Here is a 20,810-nt window from a genome sequence, read left to right as displayed (position 1 = left end):
GATATCTTGGATAGCGTTGAATCCCATGGTGAATCATGAAATCTCCTCAGACAAATCTGCAGAGAGGCCTCCTCTGAAACTCCTTTGCTGTGGGTGACTTCGGCTCACAGAGTTCTACCATTGTTTCCCTTGAGACGCTTGCTAACAGTGTTTTCGCAGAATCTGCTCTAAGACACACAGTGGGGCTCCGAGACCACAAATATCCTCAGCTCGAAAACGAAAAATAGTAGCTTTCTGAGAAACGGCTTTGTGATGTTTGACTTCAACTCACTGAATTACACCTGCGTTTCATGGAGCCGTTGGCTACCCCCGTTTCTGTGGAATCTGGAAACTGATATTTCAGACCCCTTTGAGAAATACGGGGCCAAAGGAAATATCCTCCGTTACAAAAGAGAAAGAAGCTTTCTGAGAAACTTCTTTGTGATCTGTGAATTCGTCTCACAGAATTGCAGCTTTCTCCTAATGAAGCCCTTCGCGAAGACTGTTCTCGTGGAATTTGCAAAATGATATTTGGGAGCTCACTGAGGGCTCCGGTGAAAAGGAAATAGCCTCAGATGCACACTGGAAAGAAGCTTTGTGATAAACTGCATTGCGCTGTGTGAGTGCACCTCCCAGAGTTACACTTTTCCGTGATGAGTTTGACAAGACCGTTTCCTTGATATCCGCAATGGGAGACTTCTTGGAGCTACGAAGCTTACCGTGACAAAGGAAGTATCCCTAGATAAAAATGACAGAAGCTTCCTCAGAAATTGCTTTCAGATACGTGACTTCATCTGACCGAGTTACATCACTGTTTCTTGGAGCCGTTTCCCAGCACTGTTTATGTGGATTCCGAGAACTGATATTTCGGATGGGTTTGGAGAGTGTGGGGAGAAAGGGATTATCCTCCGAGAAAAAGCAGGGTGCAGCTTTCTGAGAAACAGCTTTGTGACGTGTGAGTTCATTTCAAAGGCTCTCACCACTCTTGGGAGCACACGGAGGGATATGGTGAGAAAAGAAAGGTCCTCAGATAAAAACTGGAAAGAAGCCTTGGGAGAAACTGCATTGTGACATGTGAATGCGACTCCTAGACTTCCACGCAACTTTTCACCGACCCGTTTGCTAACACTGTTTGATTGCAGTCTGCACTGGGCTATTTCTCAGCGCAATGAAGCTTACGGTGACCCAGGAAATATCGTAAATGAATACTGGAAAGAAGCTTTGTGAGAAACTTCTCAGTGAAACGTGAATTCATCTCACAGAGTTCCCACTTAGTCTTCGCGAAGCAGTTTGCTAACACCGTTTTCGTGGAATCTGCATAGTACTATCTGGGAGCGCATTGAGGGCCCACGGTGAAAACGGAAACATCCTCAGATCGTAACGAGAAAGAAGCTGTCTCCGAAATTGCTTTGTGATGTGTCAGTTCACCACACAGAGATTCACCTTCCCTTCTTGTAGCCCTTTGCCAGCACTGTTTCCCTGGATTCTGCAAAGTGATATTTGGGAGCTCATTGAGGGCTACGGCTAAAAGGAAATAGCCTCAGATAAAAACTGGAAGGAAGCGTTCTGAGAAACTGCATTGCGATGTGTGAATGCAACTCACAGAGTGACACTTGTCTCTTCAGTGACCAGTTTGCTCACTCAGTTTCCTTGAAATCTGCCTTGGGATGCTTCTTAGCGCAATGAAGCTTACGGTGACAAAGGAAATCTCCTCAGAAAACATTAAAAGAAGCTTTCTTAGAAACTGGTTTGCGATGTGTGAAATCATCTCCCAGCGTTACATCGGCGTTTCGTGGGGCAGTCGTTTAACACTGTCTCTCAGGAACCCGAGAAGGGCTACTTTGGATGGAATTGAGGCCTACGCTGATGAAGGACATATCCCCCATTAAAAACGTGAGAGAAGCTTTGTGAGACACTTCTCTGTGCTACGTGAATTCAACACATAGAGTTACAGCTGAATCTTCAGGAAGCAGTTTGCCACCACTGTTTTCCGGGAATCTGCAAAGTGATATTTGGGGGCACATTCAGGGCCCATGGTGCAAAAGGAAACATCCTCAGACGATAACTAGAAAGAAGCTGACTCAGACATTGCTTTGTGATGTTGAATTCCCCACACGGAGCTTCACCTTTACCCTCTTGTAGCAGTATGCTAACACTGTTTTCATGGATTCCGCAAAGGGATGTTTGGGAGCTCATTGAGGCCTATGGTGAAAAGGGAAATATCCTCAGACACAAACAAGAAAGAAGTGTTTTGAGAAACGGCGTTGGGATGTGTGAATGCAACTCACGGAGTTACAGTTTTCTCTTCAGTGATCAACTTGCTCACACAGTTTTCCTGAAATCTGCCATGGCATATTTCTTAGCGCAATGAAGCTTACAGAGGGCATAGCCTCAGATAAAATGAGAAAAGAAGCTGTCTTAGAAACTGGATCGTGATGTGAGAATTCATCTCACAGAGTTACACACCCCTTTCGTGGAAGAGTCATTTAACACTGTCTTTGAGGAACCTGAGAAGGGCTACTTCGGTTCGAATTCAGGCCTACGCTGAAATACCCTCGATGCAAAACGTGAGCGAAGCTGTGTGAGAAAATACCCTGTGATACGTGAATTCATCACACAGAGTTACAACTGAGTCTTCAGGAAGCAGTTTGCTAACACCGTTTTCGTGGAATCTGCAAAGTGATATTTGGGGGCGCATTGAGGCCCATAGTGAACACGTAAACATCCTCCGATATTAACTAGAAAGAAGCAGTCTCAGAAATTGCTCTGTGATGTTGAATCCACCACACAGAGATTCACCTTTACCTTCTTGTAGCAGTTTGCTAACACTGTTGCCGTGGATTCTGCAAAGTGATCTTTGGGAGCTCATTGTGGGCTACGGGGAAAAGAAAATATCCTCAGATAAGAAGCGGAAAGAAGCTTTCTGAGAAACTGCATTGTGGTGTGTGAATGCACCTCACGGAGTTACACTCTTCTCTTCAGTGATCAGTTTGCCAACACCGTTTTCTTGAAGCTTGCGATGAGATACTTCTCAGCACTAGCAGCTTACGGTGACAAAGGAAATATCCTCAGATAAGAAATGAAAGAAGCTTCCTCGGGAATTGCTTTCAGATACGAGACTTCAGCTCCCAGAGTTACATCACTGTGTCTTGGAGCCGTTTCCTAGCACTGTTTTTGTGGATTCTGAGAACTGATAATTTCGGATGGGAACTGATAATTTCGGCTGGGAGGCAGGAACTATCCTCCGAGAAAAAGCGGAAGGAAGCTTTCTGAGAAACTGCTTTGTGATGTGTGAATTCATTTCAAAGGGTTACACCACTCTTTCATGAGGAGTTTGCTAGCACTGTGTTTGTAGAATCTCACGAGTGATATCTTGGATAGGGTTGAATCCCATGGTGAATCATGAAATCTCCTCAGACAAATCTGCAGGGAGGCCTCCTCTGAAACTCCTTTGCTGTGGGTGACTTCGGCTCACAGAGTTCTACCATTGTTTCCCTTGAGACGCTTGCTAACAGTGTTTTCGCAGAATCTGCTCTAAGACACACAGTGGGGCTCCGAGACCACAAATAACCTCAGCTCGAAAACGAAAAATAGAAGCTTTCTGAGAAACTGCTTTGTGATGTGTGACTTCAACTCACTGAATTACACCTGCGTTTCATGGAGCCGTTGGCTACCCCCGTTTCTGTGGAATCTGGAAACTGATATTTCAGACCCCTTTGAGGACTACGGGGCCAAAGGAAATATCCTCCGTTACAAAGGAGAAAGAAGCTTTCTGAGAAACTTCTTTGTGATCTGTGAATTCATCTCACAGAATTGCAGCTTTCTCCTAATGAAGCCCTTCGCGAAGACTGTTCTCTTGGAATTTGCAAAGTGATATTTGGGAGCTCACTGAGGGCTCCGGTGAAAAGGAAATGGCCTCAGATGCACGCTGGAAAGAAGGTTTGTGAGAAACTGCATTGCGCTGTGTGAGTGCACCTCCCAGAGTTACACTTTTCCGTGATGAGTTTGACAAGACCGTTTCCTTGAAATCCGCAATGGGAGACTTCTTGGAGCTACGCAGCTTACCGTGACAAAGGAAGTATCCCTAGATAAAAATGACAGAAGCTTCCTCAGAAATTGCTTTCAGATACGTGACTTCATCTGACCGAGTTACATCACTGTTTCTTGGAGCCGTTTCCCAGCACTGTTTATGTGGATTCTGAGAACTGATATTTCGGATGGGTTTGGAGAGTGTGGGGAGAAAGGGATTATCCTCCGAGAAAAAGCAGGGTGCAGCTTTCTGAGAAACAGCTTTGTGACGTGTGAGTTCATTTCAAAGGCTTTCACCACTCTTGGGAGCACACGGAGGGATATGGTGAGAAAAGAAAGGTCCTCAGATAAAAACTGGAAAGAAGCCTTCGGAGAAACTGCATTGTGACATGTGAATGCGACTCCTAGACTTCCACGCAACTTTTCACTGACCCGTTTGCTAACACTGTTTGATTGCAGTCTGCACTGGGCTATTTCTCAGCGCAATGAATCTTACGGTGACCCAGGAAATATCGTAAAAGAAAACTGGAAATAAGCTTTGTGAGAAACTTCTCAGTGAAACGTGAATTCATCTCACAGAGTTCCCACTTAGTCTTCGCGAAGCAGTTTGCTAACACCGTTTTCCTGGAATGTGCGTAGTACTATCTGGGAGCGCATTGAGGGCCCACGGTGAAAACGGAAACATCCTCAGATCGTAACGAGAAAGAAGCTGTCTGCGAAATTGCTTTGTGATGTGTCAGTTCACCACACAGAGATTCACCTTCCCTTCTTGTAGCCCTTTGCCAGCACTGTTTCCTTGGATTCTGCAAAGTGATATTTGGGAGCTCATTGAGGGCTATGGGAAAAGGAAATAGCCTCAGAGAAAAACTGGAAGGAAGCGTTCTGAGAAACTGCATTGCGATGTGTGAATGCAACTCACAGAGTGACACTTGTCTCTTCAGTGACCAGTTTGCTCACACAGTTTCCTTGAAATCTGCCTTGGGATGCTTCTTAGCGCAATGAAGCTTACGGTGACAAAGGAAATCTCCTCAGAAAACATGAAAAGAAGCTTTCTTAGAAACTGGTTTGCGATGTGTGAAATCATCTCCCAGCGTTACATCGGCGTTTCATGGGGCAGTCGTTTAACACTGTCTCTCAGGAACCCGAGAAGGGCTACTTTGGATGGAATTGAGGCCTACGCTGATGAAGGACATATCCCCCATTAAAAACGTGAGAGAAGCTTTGTGAGACACTTCTCTGTGCTACGTGAATTCAACACATAGAGTTACAGCTGAATCTTCAGGAAGCAGTTTGCCACCACTGTTTTCCGGGAATCTGCAAAGTGATATTTGGGGGCGCATTCAGGGCCCATGGTGCAAAAGGAAACATCCTCAGACGATAACTAGAAAGAAGCTGACTCAGACATTGCTTTGTGATGTTGAATTCCCCACACGGAGTTTCACCTTTACCCTCTTGTAGCAGTATGCTAACACTGCTTTCATGGATTCCGCAAAGGGATGTTTGGGAGCTCATTGAGGCCTATGGTGAAAAGGGAAATATCCTCAGACACAAACAAGAAAGAAGTGTTTTGAGAAACGGCGTTGGGATGTGTGAATGCAACTCACGGAGTTACAGTTTTCTCTTCAGTGATCAACTTGCTCACACAGTTTTCCTGAAATCTGCCATGGCATAATTCTTAGCGCAATGAAGCTTACAGAGGGCATAGCCTCAGATAAAATGAGAAAAGAAGCTGTCTTAGAAACTGAATCGTGATGTGAGAATTCATCTCACAGAGTTACACACCCTTTCGTGGAAGAGTCATTTAACACTGTCTTTGAGGAACCTGAGAAGTGCTACTTCGGTTCGAATTCAGGCCTACGCTGAAATACCCTCGATGCAAAACGTGAGCGAAGCTGTGTGAGAAACTTCTCTGTGATACGTGAATTCATCACACAGAGTTACAACTGAGTCTTCAGGAAGCAGTTTACTAACACCGTTTTCGTGGATTCTGCAAAGTGATATTTGGGGGCGCATTGAGGCCCATAGTGAACACGGAAACATCCTCCGATATTAACTAGAAAGAAGCAGTCTCAGAAATTGCTCTGTGATGTTGAATCCACCACACAGAGATTCACCTTTACCTTCTCGTAGCAGTTTGCTATCACTGTTGCCGTGGATTCTGCAAAGTGATCTTTGGGAGCTCATTGTGGGCTACGAGAAAAGAAAATATCCTCAGATAAGAAGCGGAAGGAAGCTTTCTGAGAAACTGCATTGCTGTGTGTGAATGCACCTCACGGAGTTACACTCTTCTCTTCAGTGATCAGTTTGACAACACCGTTTTCTTGAAGCTTGCGATGAGATACTTCTCAGCACTAGTAGCTTACGGTGACAAAGGAAATATCCTCAGATAAGAAATGAAAGAAGCTTCCTCGGGAATTGCTTTCAGATACGAGACTTCAGCTCCCAGAGTTACATCACTGTGTCTTGGAGCCGTTTCCTAGCACTGTTTTTGTGGATTCTGAGAACTGATAATTTCGGAAGGGAACTGATAATTTCGGCTGGGATGCAGGAACTATCCTCTGAGAAAAAGCGGAAGGAAGCTTTCTGAGAAACTGCTTTGTGATGTGTGAATTCATTTCAAAGGGTTACACCACTCTTTCATGAGGAGTTTGTTAGCACTGTGTTTGTAGAATCTCACGAGTGATATCTTGGATAGCGTTGAATCCCATGGTGAATCATGAAATCTCCTCAGACCAATCTGCAGAGAGGCCTCCTCTGAAACTCCTTTGCTGTGGGTGACTTCGGCTCACAGAGTTCTACCATTGTTTCCCTTGAGACGCTTGCTAACAGTGTTTTCGCAGAATCTGCTCTAAGACACACAGTGGGGCTCCGAGACCACAAATAACCTCAGCTCGAAAACGAAAAATAGAAGCTTTCTGAGAAACTGCTTTGTGATGTGTGACTTCAACTCACTAAATTACACCTGCGTTTCATGGAGCCGTTGGCTACCCCCGTTTCTGTGGAATCTGGAAACTGATATTTCAGACCCCTTTGAGGACTACGGGGCCAAAGGAAATATCCTCCGTTACAAAGGAGAAAGAAGCTTTCTGAGAAACTTCTTTGTGATCTGTGAATTCATCTCACAGAATTGCAGCTTTCTCCTAATGAAGCCCTTCGCGAAGACTGTTCTCGTGGAATTTGCAAAGTGATATTTGGGAGCTCACTGAGGGCTCCGGTGAAAAGGAAATGGCCTCAGATGCACACTGGAAAGAAGCTTTGTGAGAAACTGCATTGCGCTGTGTGAGTGCACATCCCAGAGTTACACTTTTCCGTGATGAGTTTGACAAGACCGTTTCCTTGAAATCCGCAATGGGAGACTTCTTGGAGCTACGCAGCTTACCGTGACAAAGGAAGTATCCCTAGATAAAAATGACAGAAGCTTCCTCAGAAATTGCTTTCAGATACGTGACTTCATCTGACCGAGTTACATCACTGTTTCTTGGAGCCGTTTCCCAGCACTGTTTATGTGGATTCTGAGAACTGATATTTCGGATGGGTTTGGAGAGTGTGGGGAGAAAGGGATTATCCTCCGAGAAAAAGCAGGGTGCAGCTTTCTGAGAAACAGCTTTGTGACGTGTGAGTTCATTTCAAAGGCTTTCACCACTCTTGGGAGCACACGGAGGGATATGGTGAGAAAAGAAAGGTCCTCAGATAAAAACTGGAAAGAAGCCTTCGGAGAAACTGCATTGTGACATGTGAATGCGACTCCTAGACTTCCACGCAACTTTTCACTGACCCGTTTGCTAACACTGTTTGATTGCAGTCTGCACTGGGCTATTTCTCAGCGCAATGAAGCTTACGGTGACCCAGGAAATATCGTAAATGAATACTGGAAAGAAGCTTTGTGAGAAACTTCTCAGTGAAACGTGAATTCATCTCACACAGTTCCCACTTAGTCTTCGCGAAGCAGTTTGCTAACACCGTTTTCGTGGAATCTGCATAGTACTATCTGGGAGCGCATTGAGGGCCCACGGTGAAAACGGAAACATCCTCAGATCGTAACGAGAAAGAAGCTGTCTCCGAAATTGCTTTGTGATGTGTCAGTTCACCACACAGAGATTCACCTTCCCTTCTTGTAGCCCTTTGCCAGCACTGTTTCCCTGGATTCTGCAAAGTGATATTTGGGAGCTCATTGAGGGCTACGGCTAAAAGGAAATAGCCTCAGATAAAAACTGGAAGGAAGCGTTCTGAGAAACTGCATTGCGATGTGTGAATGCAACTCACAGAGTGACACTTGTCTCTTCAGTGACCAGTTTGCTCACTCAGTTTCCTTGAAATCTGCCTTGGGATGCTTCTTAGCGCAATGAAGCTTACGGTGACAAAGGAAATCTCCTCAGAAAACATTAAAAGAAGCTTTCTTAGAAACTGGTTTGCGATGTGTGAAATCATCTCCCAGCGTTACATCGGCGTTTCGTGGGGCAGTCGTTTAACACTGTCTCTCAGGAACCCGAGAAGGGCTACTTTGGATGGAATTGAGGCCTACGCTGATGAAGGTCATATCCCCCATTAAAAACGTGAGAGAAGCTTTGTGAGACACTTCTCTGTGCTACGTGAATTCAACACATAGAGTTACAGCTGAATCTTCAGGAAGCAGTTTGCCACCACTGTTTTCCGGGAATCTGCAAAGTGATATTTGGGGGCGCATTCAGGGCCCATGGTGCAAAAGGAAACATCCTCAGACGATAACTAGAAAGAAGCTGACTCAGACATTGCTTTGTGATGTTGAATTCCCCACACGGAGCTTCACCTTTACCCTCTTGTAGCAGTATGCTAACACTGTTTTCATGGATTCCGCAAAGGGATGTTTGGGAGCTCAATGAGGCCTATGGTGAAAAGGGAAATATCCTCAGACACAAACAGGAAAGAAGTGTTTTGAGAAACGGCGTTGGGATGTGTGAATGCAACTCACGGAGTTACAGTTTTCTCTTCAGTGATCAACTTGCTCACACAGTTTTCCTGAAATCTGCCATGGCATATTTCTTAGCGCAATGAAGCTTACAGAGGGCATAGCCTCAGATAAAATGAGAAAAGAAGCTGTCTTAGAAACTGGATCGTGATGTGAGAATTCATCTCACAGAGTTACACACCCCTTTCGTGGAAGAGTCATTTAACACTGTCTTTGAGGAACCTGAGAAGGGCTACTTCGGTTCGAATTCAGGCCTACGCTGAAATACCCTCGATGCAAAACGTGAGCGAAGCTGTGTGAGAAAATACCCTGTGATACGTGAATTCATCACACAGAGTTTCAACTGAGTCTTCAGGAAGCAGTTTGCTAACACCGTTTTCGTGGAATCTGCAAAGTGATATTTGGGGGCGCATTGAGGCCCATAGTGAACATGGAAACATCCTCCGATATTAACTAGAAAGAAGCAGTCTCAGAAATTGCTCTGTGATGTTGAATCCACCACACAGAGATTCACCTTTACCTTCTTGTAGCAGTTTGCTAACACTGTTGCCGTGGATTCTGCAAAGTGATCTTTGGAGCTCATTGTGGGCTACGGGGAAAAGAAAATATCCTCAGATAAGAAGCGGAAGGAAGCTTTCTGAGAAACTGCATTGCGGTGTGTTAATGCACCTCACGGAGTTACACTCTTCTCTTCAGTGATCAGTTTGCCAACACCGTTTTCTTGAAGCTTGCGATGAGATACTTCTCAGCGCTAGCAGCTTATGGTGACAAAGGAAATATCCTCAGATAAGAAATGAAAGAAGCTTCCTCGGGAATTGCTTTCAGATACGAGACTTCAGCTACCAGAGTTACATCACTGTGTCTTGGAGCCGTTTCCTAGCACTGTTTTTGTGGATTCTGAGAACTGATAATTTCGGATGGGAACTGATAATTTCGGCTGGGAGGCAGGAACTATCCTCCGAGAAAAAGCGGAAGGAAGCTTTCTGAGAAACTGCTTTGTGATGTGTGAATTCATTTCAAAGGGTTACACCACTCTTTCATGAGGAGTTTGCTAGCACTGTGTTTGTAGAATCTCACGAGTGATATCTTGGATAGCGTTGAATCCCATGGTGAATCATGAAATCTCCTCAGACCAATCTGCAGAGAGGCCTCCTCTGAAACTCCTTTGCTGTGGGTGACTTCGGCTCACAGAGTTCTACCATTGTTTCCCTTGAGACGCTTGCTAACAGTGTTTTCGCAGAATCTGCTCTAAGACACACAGTGGGGCTCCGAGACCACAAATAACCTCAGCTCGAAAACGAAAAATAGAAGCTTTCTGAGAAACTGCTTTGTGATGTGTGACTTCAACTCACTGAATTACACCTGCCTTTCATGGAGCCGTTGGCTACCCCCGTTTCTGTGGAATCTGGAAACTGATATTTCAGACCCCTTTGAGGACTACGGGGCCAAAGGAAATATCCTCCGTTACAAAGGAGAAAGAAGCTTTCTGAGAAACTTCTTTGTGATCTGTGAATTCATCTCACAGAATTGCAGCTTTCTCCTAATGAAGCCCTTCGCGAAGACTGTTCTCGTGGAATTTGCAAAGTGATATTTGGGAGCTCACTGAGGGCTCCGGTGAAAAGGAAATAGCCTCAGATGCACACTGGAAAGAAGCTTTGTGAGAAACTGCATTGCGCTGTGTGAGTGCACCTCCCAGAGTTACACTTTTCCGTGATGAGTTTGACAAGACCGTTTCCTTGAAATCCGCAATGGGAGACTTCTTGGAGCTACGCAGCTTACCGTGACAAAGGAAGTATCCCTAGATAAAAATGACAGAAGCTTCCTCAGAAATTGCTTTCAGATACGTGACTTCATCTGACCGAGTTACATCACTGTTTCTTGGAGCCGTTTCCCAGCACTGTTTAGGTGGATTCTGAGAACTGATATTTCGGATGGGTTTGGAGAGTGTGGGGAGAAAGGGATTATCCTCCGAGAAAAAGCAGGGTGCAGCTTTCTGAGAAACAGCTTTGTGACGTGTGAGTTCATTTCAAAGGCTTTCACCACTCTTGGGAGCACACGGAGGGATATGGTGAGAAAAGAAAGGTCCTCAGATAAAAACTGGAAAGAAGCCTTCGGAGAAACTGCATTGTGACATGTGAATGCGACTCCTAGACTTCCACGCAACTTTTCACTGACCCGTTTGCTAACACTGTTTGATTGCAGTCTGCACTGGGCTATTTCTCAGCGCAATGAAGCTTACGGTGACCCAGGAAATATCGTAAATGAAAACTGCAAAGAAGCTTTGTGAGAAACTTCTCAGTGAAACGTGAATTCATCTCACAGAGTTCCCACTTAGTCTTCGCGAAGCAGTTTGCTAACACCGTTTTCGTGGAATCTGCATAGTACTATCTGGGAGCGCATTGAGGGCCCACGGTGAAAACGGAAACATCCTCAGATCGTAACGAGAAAGAAGCTGTCTCCGAAATTGCTTTGTGATGTGTCAGTTCACCACACAGAGATTCACCTTCCCTTCTTGTAGCCCTTTGCCAGCACTGTTTCCCTGGATTCTGCAAAGTGATATTTGGGAGCTCATTGAGGGCTACGGGGAAAAGGAAATAGCCTCAGATAAAAACTGGAAGGAAGCATTCTGAGAAACTGCATTGCGATGTGTGAATGCAACTCATAGAGTGACACTTGTCTCTTCAGTGACCAGTTTGCTCACACAGTTTCCTTGAAATCTGCCTTGGGATGCTTCTTAGCGCAATGAAGCTTACGGTGACAAAGGAAATCTCCTCAGAAAACATTAAAAGAAGCTTTCTTAGAAACTGGTTTGCGATGTGTGAAATCATCTCCCGGCGTTACATCGGCGTTTCCTGGGGCAGTCGTTTAACACTGTCTCTCAGGAACCCGAGAAGGGCTACTTTGGATGGAATTGAGGCCTACGCTGATGAAGGACATATCCCCCATTAAAAAAGTGAGAGAAGCTTTGTGAGACACTTCTCTGTGCTACGTGAATTCAACACATAGAGTTACAGCTGAATCTTCAGGAAGCAGTTTGCCACCACTGTTTTCCGGGAATCTGCAAAGTGATATTTGGGGGCCCATTCAGGGCCCATGGTGCAAAAGGAAACATCCTCAGACGATAACTAGAAAGAAGCTGACTCAGACATTGCTTTGTGATGTTGAATTCCCCACACGGAGCTTCACCTTTACCATCTTGTAGCAGTATGCTAACACTGTTTTCATGGATTCCGCAAAGGGATGTTTGGGAGCTCATTGAGGCCTATGGTGAAAAGGGAAATATCCTCAGACACAAACAAGAAAGAAGTGTTTTGAGAAACGGCGTTGGGATGTGTGAATGCAACTCACGGAGTTACAGTTTTCTCTTCAGTGATCAACTTGCTCACACAGTTTTCCTGAAATCTGCCATGGCATGTATTTCTTAGCGCAATGAAGCTTACAGAGGGCATAGCCTCAGATAAAATGAGAAAAGAAGCTGTCTTAGAAACTGGATCGTGATGTGAGAATTCATCTCACAGAGTTACACACCCCTTTCGTGGAAGAGTCATTTAACACTGTCTTTGAGGAACCTGAGAAGGGCTACTTCGGTTCGAATTCAGGCCTACGCTGAAATACCCTCGATGCAAAACGTGAGCGAAGCTGTGTGAGAAACTTCTCTGTGATACGTGAATTCATCACACAGAGTTACAACTGAGTTTCAGGAAGCAGTTTGCTAACACCGTTTTTGTGGAATCTGCAAAGTGATATTTGGGGGCGCATTCAGGCCCATAGTGAACATGGAAACATCCTCCGATATTAACTAGAAAGAAGCAGTCTCAGAAATTGCTCTGTGATGTTGAATCCACCACACAGAGATTCACCTTTACCTTCTTGTAGCAGTTTGCTAACACTGTTGCCGTGGATTCTGCAAAGTGATCTTTGGGAGCTCATTGTGGGCTACGGGGAAAAGAAAATATCCTCAGATAAGAAGCGGAAAGAAGCTTTCTGAGAAACGGCATTGCGGTGTGTGAATACACCTCACGGAGTTACACTCTTCTCTTCAGTGATCAGTTTGACAACACCGTTTTCTTGAAGCTTGCGATGAGATACTTCTCAGCACTAGTAGCTTACGGTGACAAAGGAAATATCCTCAGATAAGAAATGAAAGAAGCTTCCTCGGGAATTGCTTTCAGATACGAGACTTCAGCTCCCAGAGTTACATCACTGTGTCTTGGAGCCGTTTCCTAGCACTGTTTTTGTGGATTCTGAGAACTGATAATTTCGGAAGGGAACTGATAATTTCGGCTGGGATGCAGAAACTATCCTCTGAGAAAAAGCGGAAGGAAGCTTTCTGAGAAACTGCTTTGTGATGTGTGAATTCATTTCAAAGGGTTACACCACTCTTTCATGAGGAGTTTGCTAGCACTGTGTTTGTAGAATCTCACGAGTGATATCTTGGATAGCGTTGAATCCCATGGTGAATCATGAAATCTCCTCAGACCAATCTGCAGAGAGGCCTCCTCTGAAACTCCTTTGCTGTGGGTGACTTCGGCTCACAGAGTTCTACCATTGTTTCCCTTGAGACGCTTGCTAACAGTGTTTTCGCAGAATCTGCTCTAAGACACACAGTGGGGCTCCGAGACCACAAATAACCTCAGCTCGAAAACGAAAAATAGAAGCTTTCTGAGAAACTGCTTTGTGATGTGTGACTTCAACTCACTGAATTACACCTGCGTTTCATGGAGCCGTTGGCTACCCCCGTTTCTGTGGAATCTGGAAACTGATATTTCAGACCCCTTTGAGGACTACGGGGCCAAAGGAAATATCCTCCGTTACAAAGGAGAAAGAAGCTTTCTGAGAAACTTCTTTGTGATCTGTGAATTCATCTCACAGAATTGCAGCTTTCTCCTAATGAAGCCCTTCGCGAAGACTGTTCTCGTGGAATTTGCAAAGTGATATTTGGGAGCTCACTGAGGGCTCCGGTGAAAAGGAAATGGCCTCAGATGCACACTGGAAAGAAGCTTTGTGAGAAACTGCATTGCGCTGTGTGAGTGCACATCCCAGAGTTACACTTTTCCGTGATGAGTTTGACAAGACCGTTTCCTTGAAATCCGCAATGGGAGACTTCTTGGAGCTACGCAGCTTACCGTGACAAAGGAAGTATCCCTAGATAAAAATGACAGAAGCTTCCTCAGAAATTGCTTTCAGATACGTGACTTCATCTGACCGAGTTACATCACTGTTTCTTGGAGCCGTTTCCCAGCACTGTTTATGTGGATTCTGAGAACTGATATTTCGGATGGGTTTGGAGAGTGTGGGGAGAAAGGGATTATCCTCCGAGAAAAAGCAGGGTGCAGCTTTCTGAGAAACAGCTTTGTGACGTGTGAGTTCATTTCAAAGGCTTTCACCACTCTTGGGAGCACACGGAGGGATATGGTGAGAAAAGAAAGGTCCTCAGATAAAAACTGGAAAGAAGCCTTCGGAGAAACTGCATTGTGACATGTGAATGCGACTCCTAGACTTCCACGCAACTTTTCACTGACCCGTTTGCTAACACTGTTTGATTGCAGTCTGCACTGGGCTATTTCTCAGCGCAATGAAGCTTACGGTGACCCAGGAAATATCGTAAATGAATACTGGAAAGAAGCTTTGTGAGAAACTTCTCAGTGAAACGTGAATTCATCTCACACAGTTCCCACTTAGTCTTCGCGAAGCAGTTTGCTAACACCGTTTTCGTGGAATCTGCATAGTACTATCTGGGAGCGCATTGAGGGCCCACGGTGAAAACGGAAACATCCTCAGATCGTAACGAGAAAGAAGCTGTCTCCGAAATTGCTTTGTGATGTGTCAGTTCACCACACAGAGATTCACCTTCCCTTCTTGTAGCCCTTTGCCAGCACTGTTTCCCTGGATTCTGCAAAGTGATATTTGGGAGCTCATTGAGGGCTACGGCTAAAAGGAAATAGCCTCAGATAAAAACTGGAAGGAAGCGTTCTGAGAAACTGCATTGCGATGTGTGAATGCAACTCACAGAGTGACACTTGTCTCTTCAGTGACCAGTTTGCTCACTCAGTTTCCTTGAAATCTGCCTTGGGATGCTTCTTAGCGCAATGAAGCTTACGGTGACAAAGGAAATCTCCTCAGAAAACATTAAAAGAAGCTTTCTTAGAAACTGGTTTGCGATGTGTGAAATCATCTCCCAGCGTTACATCGGCGTTTCGTGGGGCAGTCGTTTAACACTGTCTCTCAGGAACCCGAGAAGGGCTACTTTGGATGGAATTGAGGCCTACGCTGATGAAGGTCATATCCCCCATTAAAAACGTGAGAGAAGCTTTGTGAGACACTTCTCTGTGCTACGTGAATTCAACACATAGAGTTACAGCTGAATCTTCAGGAAGCAGTTTGCCACCACTGTTTTCCGGGAATCTGCAAAGTGATATTTGGGGGCGCATTCAGGGCCCATGGTGCAAAAGGAAACATCCTCAGACGATAACTAGAAAGAAGCTGACTCAGACATTGCTTTGTGATGTTGAATTCCCCACACGGAGCTTCACCTTTACCCTCTTGTAGCAGTATGCTAACACTGTTTTCATGGATTCCGCAAAGGGATGTTTGGGAGCTCATTGAGGCCTATGGTGAAAAGGGAAATATCCTCAGACACAAACAGGAAAGAAATGTTTTGAGAAACGGCGTTGGGATGTGTGAATGCAACTCACGGAGTTACAGTTTTCTCTTCAGTGATCAACTTGCTCACACAGTTTTCCTGAAATCTGCCATGGCATATTTCTTAGCGCAATGAAGCTTACAGAGGGCATAGCCTCAGATAAAATGAGAAAAGAAGCTGTCTTAGAAACTGGATCGTGATGTGAGAATTCATCTCACAGAGTTACACACCCCTTTCGTGGAAGAGTCATTTAACACTGTCTTTGAGGAACCTGAGAAGGGCTACTTCGGTTCGAATTCAGGCCTACGCTGAAATACCCTCAATGCAAAACGTGAGCGAAGCTGTGTGAGAAAATACCCTGTGATACGTGAATTCATCACACAGAGTTTCAACTGAGTCTTCAGGAAGCAGTTTGCTAACACCGTTTTCGTGGAATCTGCAAAGTGATATTTGGGGGCGCATTGAGGCCCATAGTGAACATGGAAACATCCTCCGATATTAACTAGAAAGAAGCAGTCTCAGAAATTGCTCTGTGATGTTGAATCCACCACACAGAGATTCACCTTTACCTTCTTGTAGCAGTTTGCTAACACTGTTGCCGTGGATTCTGCAAAGTGATCTTTGGAGCTCATTGTGGGCTACGGGGAAAAGAAAATATCCTCAGATAAGAAGCGGAAGGAAGCTTTCTGAGAAACTGCATTGCGGTGTGTTAATGCACCTCACGGAGTTACACTCTTCTCTTCAGTGATCAGTTTGCCAACACCGTTTTCTTGAAGCTTGCGATGAGATACTTCTCAGCGCTAGCAGCTTATGGTGACAAAGGAAATATCCTCAGATAAGAAATGAAAGAAGCTTCCTCGGGAATTGCTTTCAGATACGAGACTTCAGCTACCAGAGTTACATCACTGTGTCTTGGAGCCGTTTCCTAGCACTGTTTTTGTGGATTCTGAGAACTGATAATTTCGGATGGGAACTGATAATTTCGGCTGGGAGGCAGGAACTATCCTCCGAGAAAAAGCGGAAGGAAGCTTTCTGAGAAACTGCTTTGTGATGTGTGAATTCATTTCAAAGGGTTACACCACTCTTTCATGAGGAGTTTGCTAGCACTGTGTTTGTAGAATCTCACGAGTGATATCTTGGATAGCGTTGAATCCCATGGTGAATCATGAAATCTCCTCAGACCAATCTGCAGAGAGGCCTCCTCTGAAACTCCTTTGCTGTGGGTGACTTCGGCTCACAGAGTTCTACCATTGTTTCCCTTGAGACGCTTGCTAACAGTGTTTTCGCAGAATCTGCTCTAAGACACACAGTGGGGCTCCGAGACCACAAATAACCTCAGCTCGAAAACGAAAAATAGAAGCTTTCTGAGAAACTGCTTTGTGATGTGTGACTTCAACTCACTGAATTACACCTGCGTTTCATGGAGCCGTTGGCTACCCCCGTTTCTGTGGAATCTGGAAACTGATATTTCAGACCCCTTTGAGGACTACGGGGCCAAAGGAAATATCCTCCGTTACAAAGGAGAAAGAAGCTTTCTGAGAAACTTCTTTGTGATCTGTGAATTCATCTCACAGAATTGCAGCTTTCTCCTAATGAAGCCCTTCGCGAAGACTGTTCTCGTGGAATTTGCAAAGTGATATTTGGGAGCTCACTGAGGGCTCCGGTGAAAAGGAAATAGCCTCAGATGCACACTGGAAAGAAGCTTTGTGAGAAACTGCATTGCGCTGTGTGAGTGCACATCCCAGAGTTACACTTTTCCGTGATGAGTTTGACAAGACCGTTTCCTTGAAATCCGCAATGGGAGACTTCTTGGAGCTACGCAGCTTACCGTGACAAAGGAAGTATCCCTAGATAAAAATGACAGAAGCTTCCTCAGAAATTGCTTTCAGATACGTGACTTCATCTGACCGAGTTACATCACTGTTTCTTGGAGCCGTTTCCCAGCACTGTTTATGTGGATTCTGAGAACTGATATTTCGGATGGGTTTGGAGAGTGTGGGGAGAAAGGGATTATCCTCCGAGAAAAAGCAGGGTGCAGCTTTCTGAGAAACAGCTTTGTGACGTGTGAGTTCATTTCAAAGGCTTTCACCACTCTTGGGAGCACACGGAGGGATATGGTGAGAAAAGAAAGGTCCTCAGATAAAAACTGGAAAGAAGCCTTCGGAGAAACTGCATTGTGACATGTGAATGCGACTCCTAGACTTCCACGCAACTTTTCACTGACCCGTTTGCTAACACTGTTTGATTGCAGTCTGCACTGGGCTATTTCTCAGCGCAATGAAGCTTACGGTGACCCAGGAAATATCGTAAATGAATACTGGAAAGAAGCTTTGTGAGAAACTTCTCAGTGAAACGTGAATTCATCTCACACAGTTCCCACTTAGTCTTCGCGAAGCAGTTTGCTAACACCGTTTTCGTGGAATCTGCATAGTACTATCTGGGAGCGCATTGAGGGCCCACGGTGAAAACGGAAACATCCTCAGATCGTAACGAGAAAGAAGCTGTCTCCGAAATTGCTTTGTGATGTGTCAGTTCACCACACAGAGATTCACCTTCCCTTCTTGTAGCCCTTTGCCAGCACTGTTTCCCTGGATTCTGCAAAGTGATATTTGGGAGCTCATTGAGGGCTACGGCTAAAAGGAAATAGCCTCAGATAAAAACTGGAAGGAAGCGTTCTGAGAAACTGCATTGCGATGTGTGAATGCAACTCACAGAGTGACACTTGTCTCTTCAGTGACCAGTTTGCTCACTCAGTTTCCTTGAAATCTGCCTTGGGATGCTTCTTAGCGCAATGAAGCTTACGGTGACAAAGGAAATCTCCTCAGAAAACATGAAAAGAAGCTTTCTTAGAAACTGGTTTGCGATGTGTGAAATCATCTCCCAGCGTTACATCGGCGTTTCGTGGGGCAGTCGTTTAACACTGTCTCTCAGGAACCCGAGAAGGGCTACTTTGGATGGAATTGAGGCCTACGCTGATGAAGGTCATATCCCCCATTAAAAACGTGAGAGAAGCTTTGTGAGACACTTCTCTGTGCTACGTGAATTCAACACATAGAGTTACAGCTGAATCTTCAGGAAGCAGTTTGCCACCACTGTTTTCCGGGAATCTGCAAAGTGATATTTGGGGGCGCATTCAGGGCCCATGGTGCAAAAGGAAACATCCTCAGACGATAACTAGAAAGAAGCTGACTCAGACATTGCTTTGTGATGTTGAATTCCCCACACGGAGCTTCACCTTTACCCTCTTGTAGCAGTATGCTAACACTGTTTTCATGGATTCCGCAAAGGGATGTTTGGGAGCTCATTGAGGCCTATGGTGAAAAGGGAAATATCCTCAGACACAAACAGGAAAGAAATGTTTTGAGAAACGGCGTTGGGATGTGTGAATGCAACTCACGGAGTTACAGTTTTCTCTTCAGTGATCAACTTGCTCACACAGTTTTCCTGAAATCTGCCATGGCATATTTCTTAGCGCAATGAAGCTTACAGAGGGCATAGCCTCAGATAAAATGAGAAAAGAAGCTGTCTTAGAAACTGGATCGTGATGTGAGAATTCATCTCACAGAGTTACACACCCCTTTCGTGGAAGAGTCATTTAACACTGTCTTTGAGGAACCTGAGAAGGGCTACTTCGGTTCGAATTCAGGCCTACGCTGAAATACCCTCAATGCAAAACGTGAGCGAAGCTGTGTGAGAAAATACCCTGTGATACGTGAATTCATCACACAGAGTTTCAACTGAGTCTTCAGGAAGCAGTTTGCTAACACCGTTTTCGTGGAATCTGCAAAGTGATATTTGGGGGCGCATTGAGGCCCATAGTGAACATGGAAACATCCTCCGATATTAACTAGAAAGAAGCAGTCTCAGAAATTGCTCTGTGATGTTGAATCCACCACACAGAGATTCACCTTTACCTTCTTGTAGCAGTTTGCTAACACTGTTGCCGTGGATTCTGCAAAGTGATCTTTGGAGCTCATTGTGGGCTACGGGGAAAAGAAAATATCCTCAGATAAGAAGCGGAAGGAAGCTTTCTGAGAAACTGCATTGCGGTGTGTTAATGCACCTCACGGAGTTACACTCTTCTCTTCAGTGATCAGTTTGCCAACACCGTTTTCTTGAAGCTTGCGATGAGATACTTCTCAGCGCTAGCAGCTTATGGTGACAAAGGAAATATCCTCAGATAAGAAATGAAAGAAGCTTCCTCGGGAATTGCTTTCAGATACGAGACTTCAGCTACCAGAGTTACATCACTGTGTCTTGGAGCCGTTTCCTAGCACTGTTTTTGTGGATTCTGAGAACTGATAATTTCGGATGGGAACTGATAATTTCGGCTGGGAGGCAGGAACTATCCTCCGAGAAAAAGCGGAAGGAAGCTTTCTGAGAAACTGCTTTGTGATGTGTGAATTCATTTCAAAGGGTTACACCACTCTTTCATGAGGAGTTTGCTAGCACTGTGTTTGTAGAATCTCACGAGTGATATCTTGGATAGCGTTGAATCCCATGGTGAATCATGAAATCTCCTCAGACCAATCTGCAGAGAGGCCTCCTCTGAAACTCCTTTGCTGTGGGTGACTTCGGCTCACAGAGTTCTACCATTGTTTCCCTTGAGACGCTTGCTAACAGTGTTTTCGCAGAATCTGCTCTAAGACACACAGTGGGGCTCCGAGACCACAAATAACCTCAGCTCGAAAACGAAAAATAGAAGCTTTCTGAGAAACTGCTTTGTGATGTGTGACTTCAACTCACTGAATTACACCTGCGTTTCATGGAGCCGTTGGCTACCCCCGTTTCTGTGGAATCTGGAAACTGATATTTCAGACCCCTTTGAGGACTACGGGGCCAAAGGAAATATCCTCCGTTACAAAGGAGAAAGAAGCTTTCTGAGAAACTTCTTTGTGATCTGTGAATTCATCTCACAGAATTGCAGCTTTCTCCTAATGAAGCCCTTCGCGAAGACTGTTCTCGTGGAATTTGCAAAGTGATATTTGGGAGCTCACTGAGGGCTCCGGTGAAAAGGAAATGGCCTCAGATGCACACTGGAAAGAAGCTTTGTGAGAAACTGCATTGCGCTGTGTGAGTGCACATCCCAGAGTTACACTTTTCCGTGATGAGTTTGACAAGACCGTTTCCTTGAAATCCGCAATGGGAGACTTCTTGGAGCTACGCAGCTTACCGTGACAAAGGAAGTATCCCTAGATAAAAATGACAGAAGCT

Source organism: Macaca mulatta, chromosome Y (genome assembly GCF_049350105.2).
Source record: "Macaca mulatta isolate MMU2019108-1 chromosome Y, T2T-MMU8v2.0, whole genome shotgun sequence".
NCBI classification, from domain to species: domain Eukaryota; kingdom Metazoa; phylum Chordata; class Mammalia; order Primates; family Cercopithecidae; genus Macaca; species Macaca mulatta.
This window is presented reverse-complemented; position numbering follows the sequence as displayed.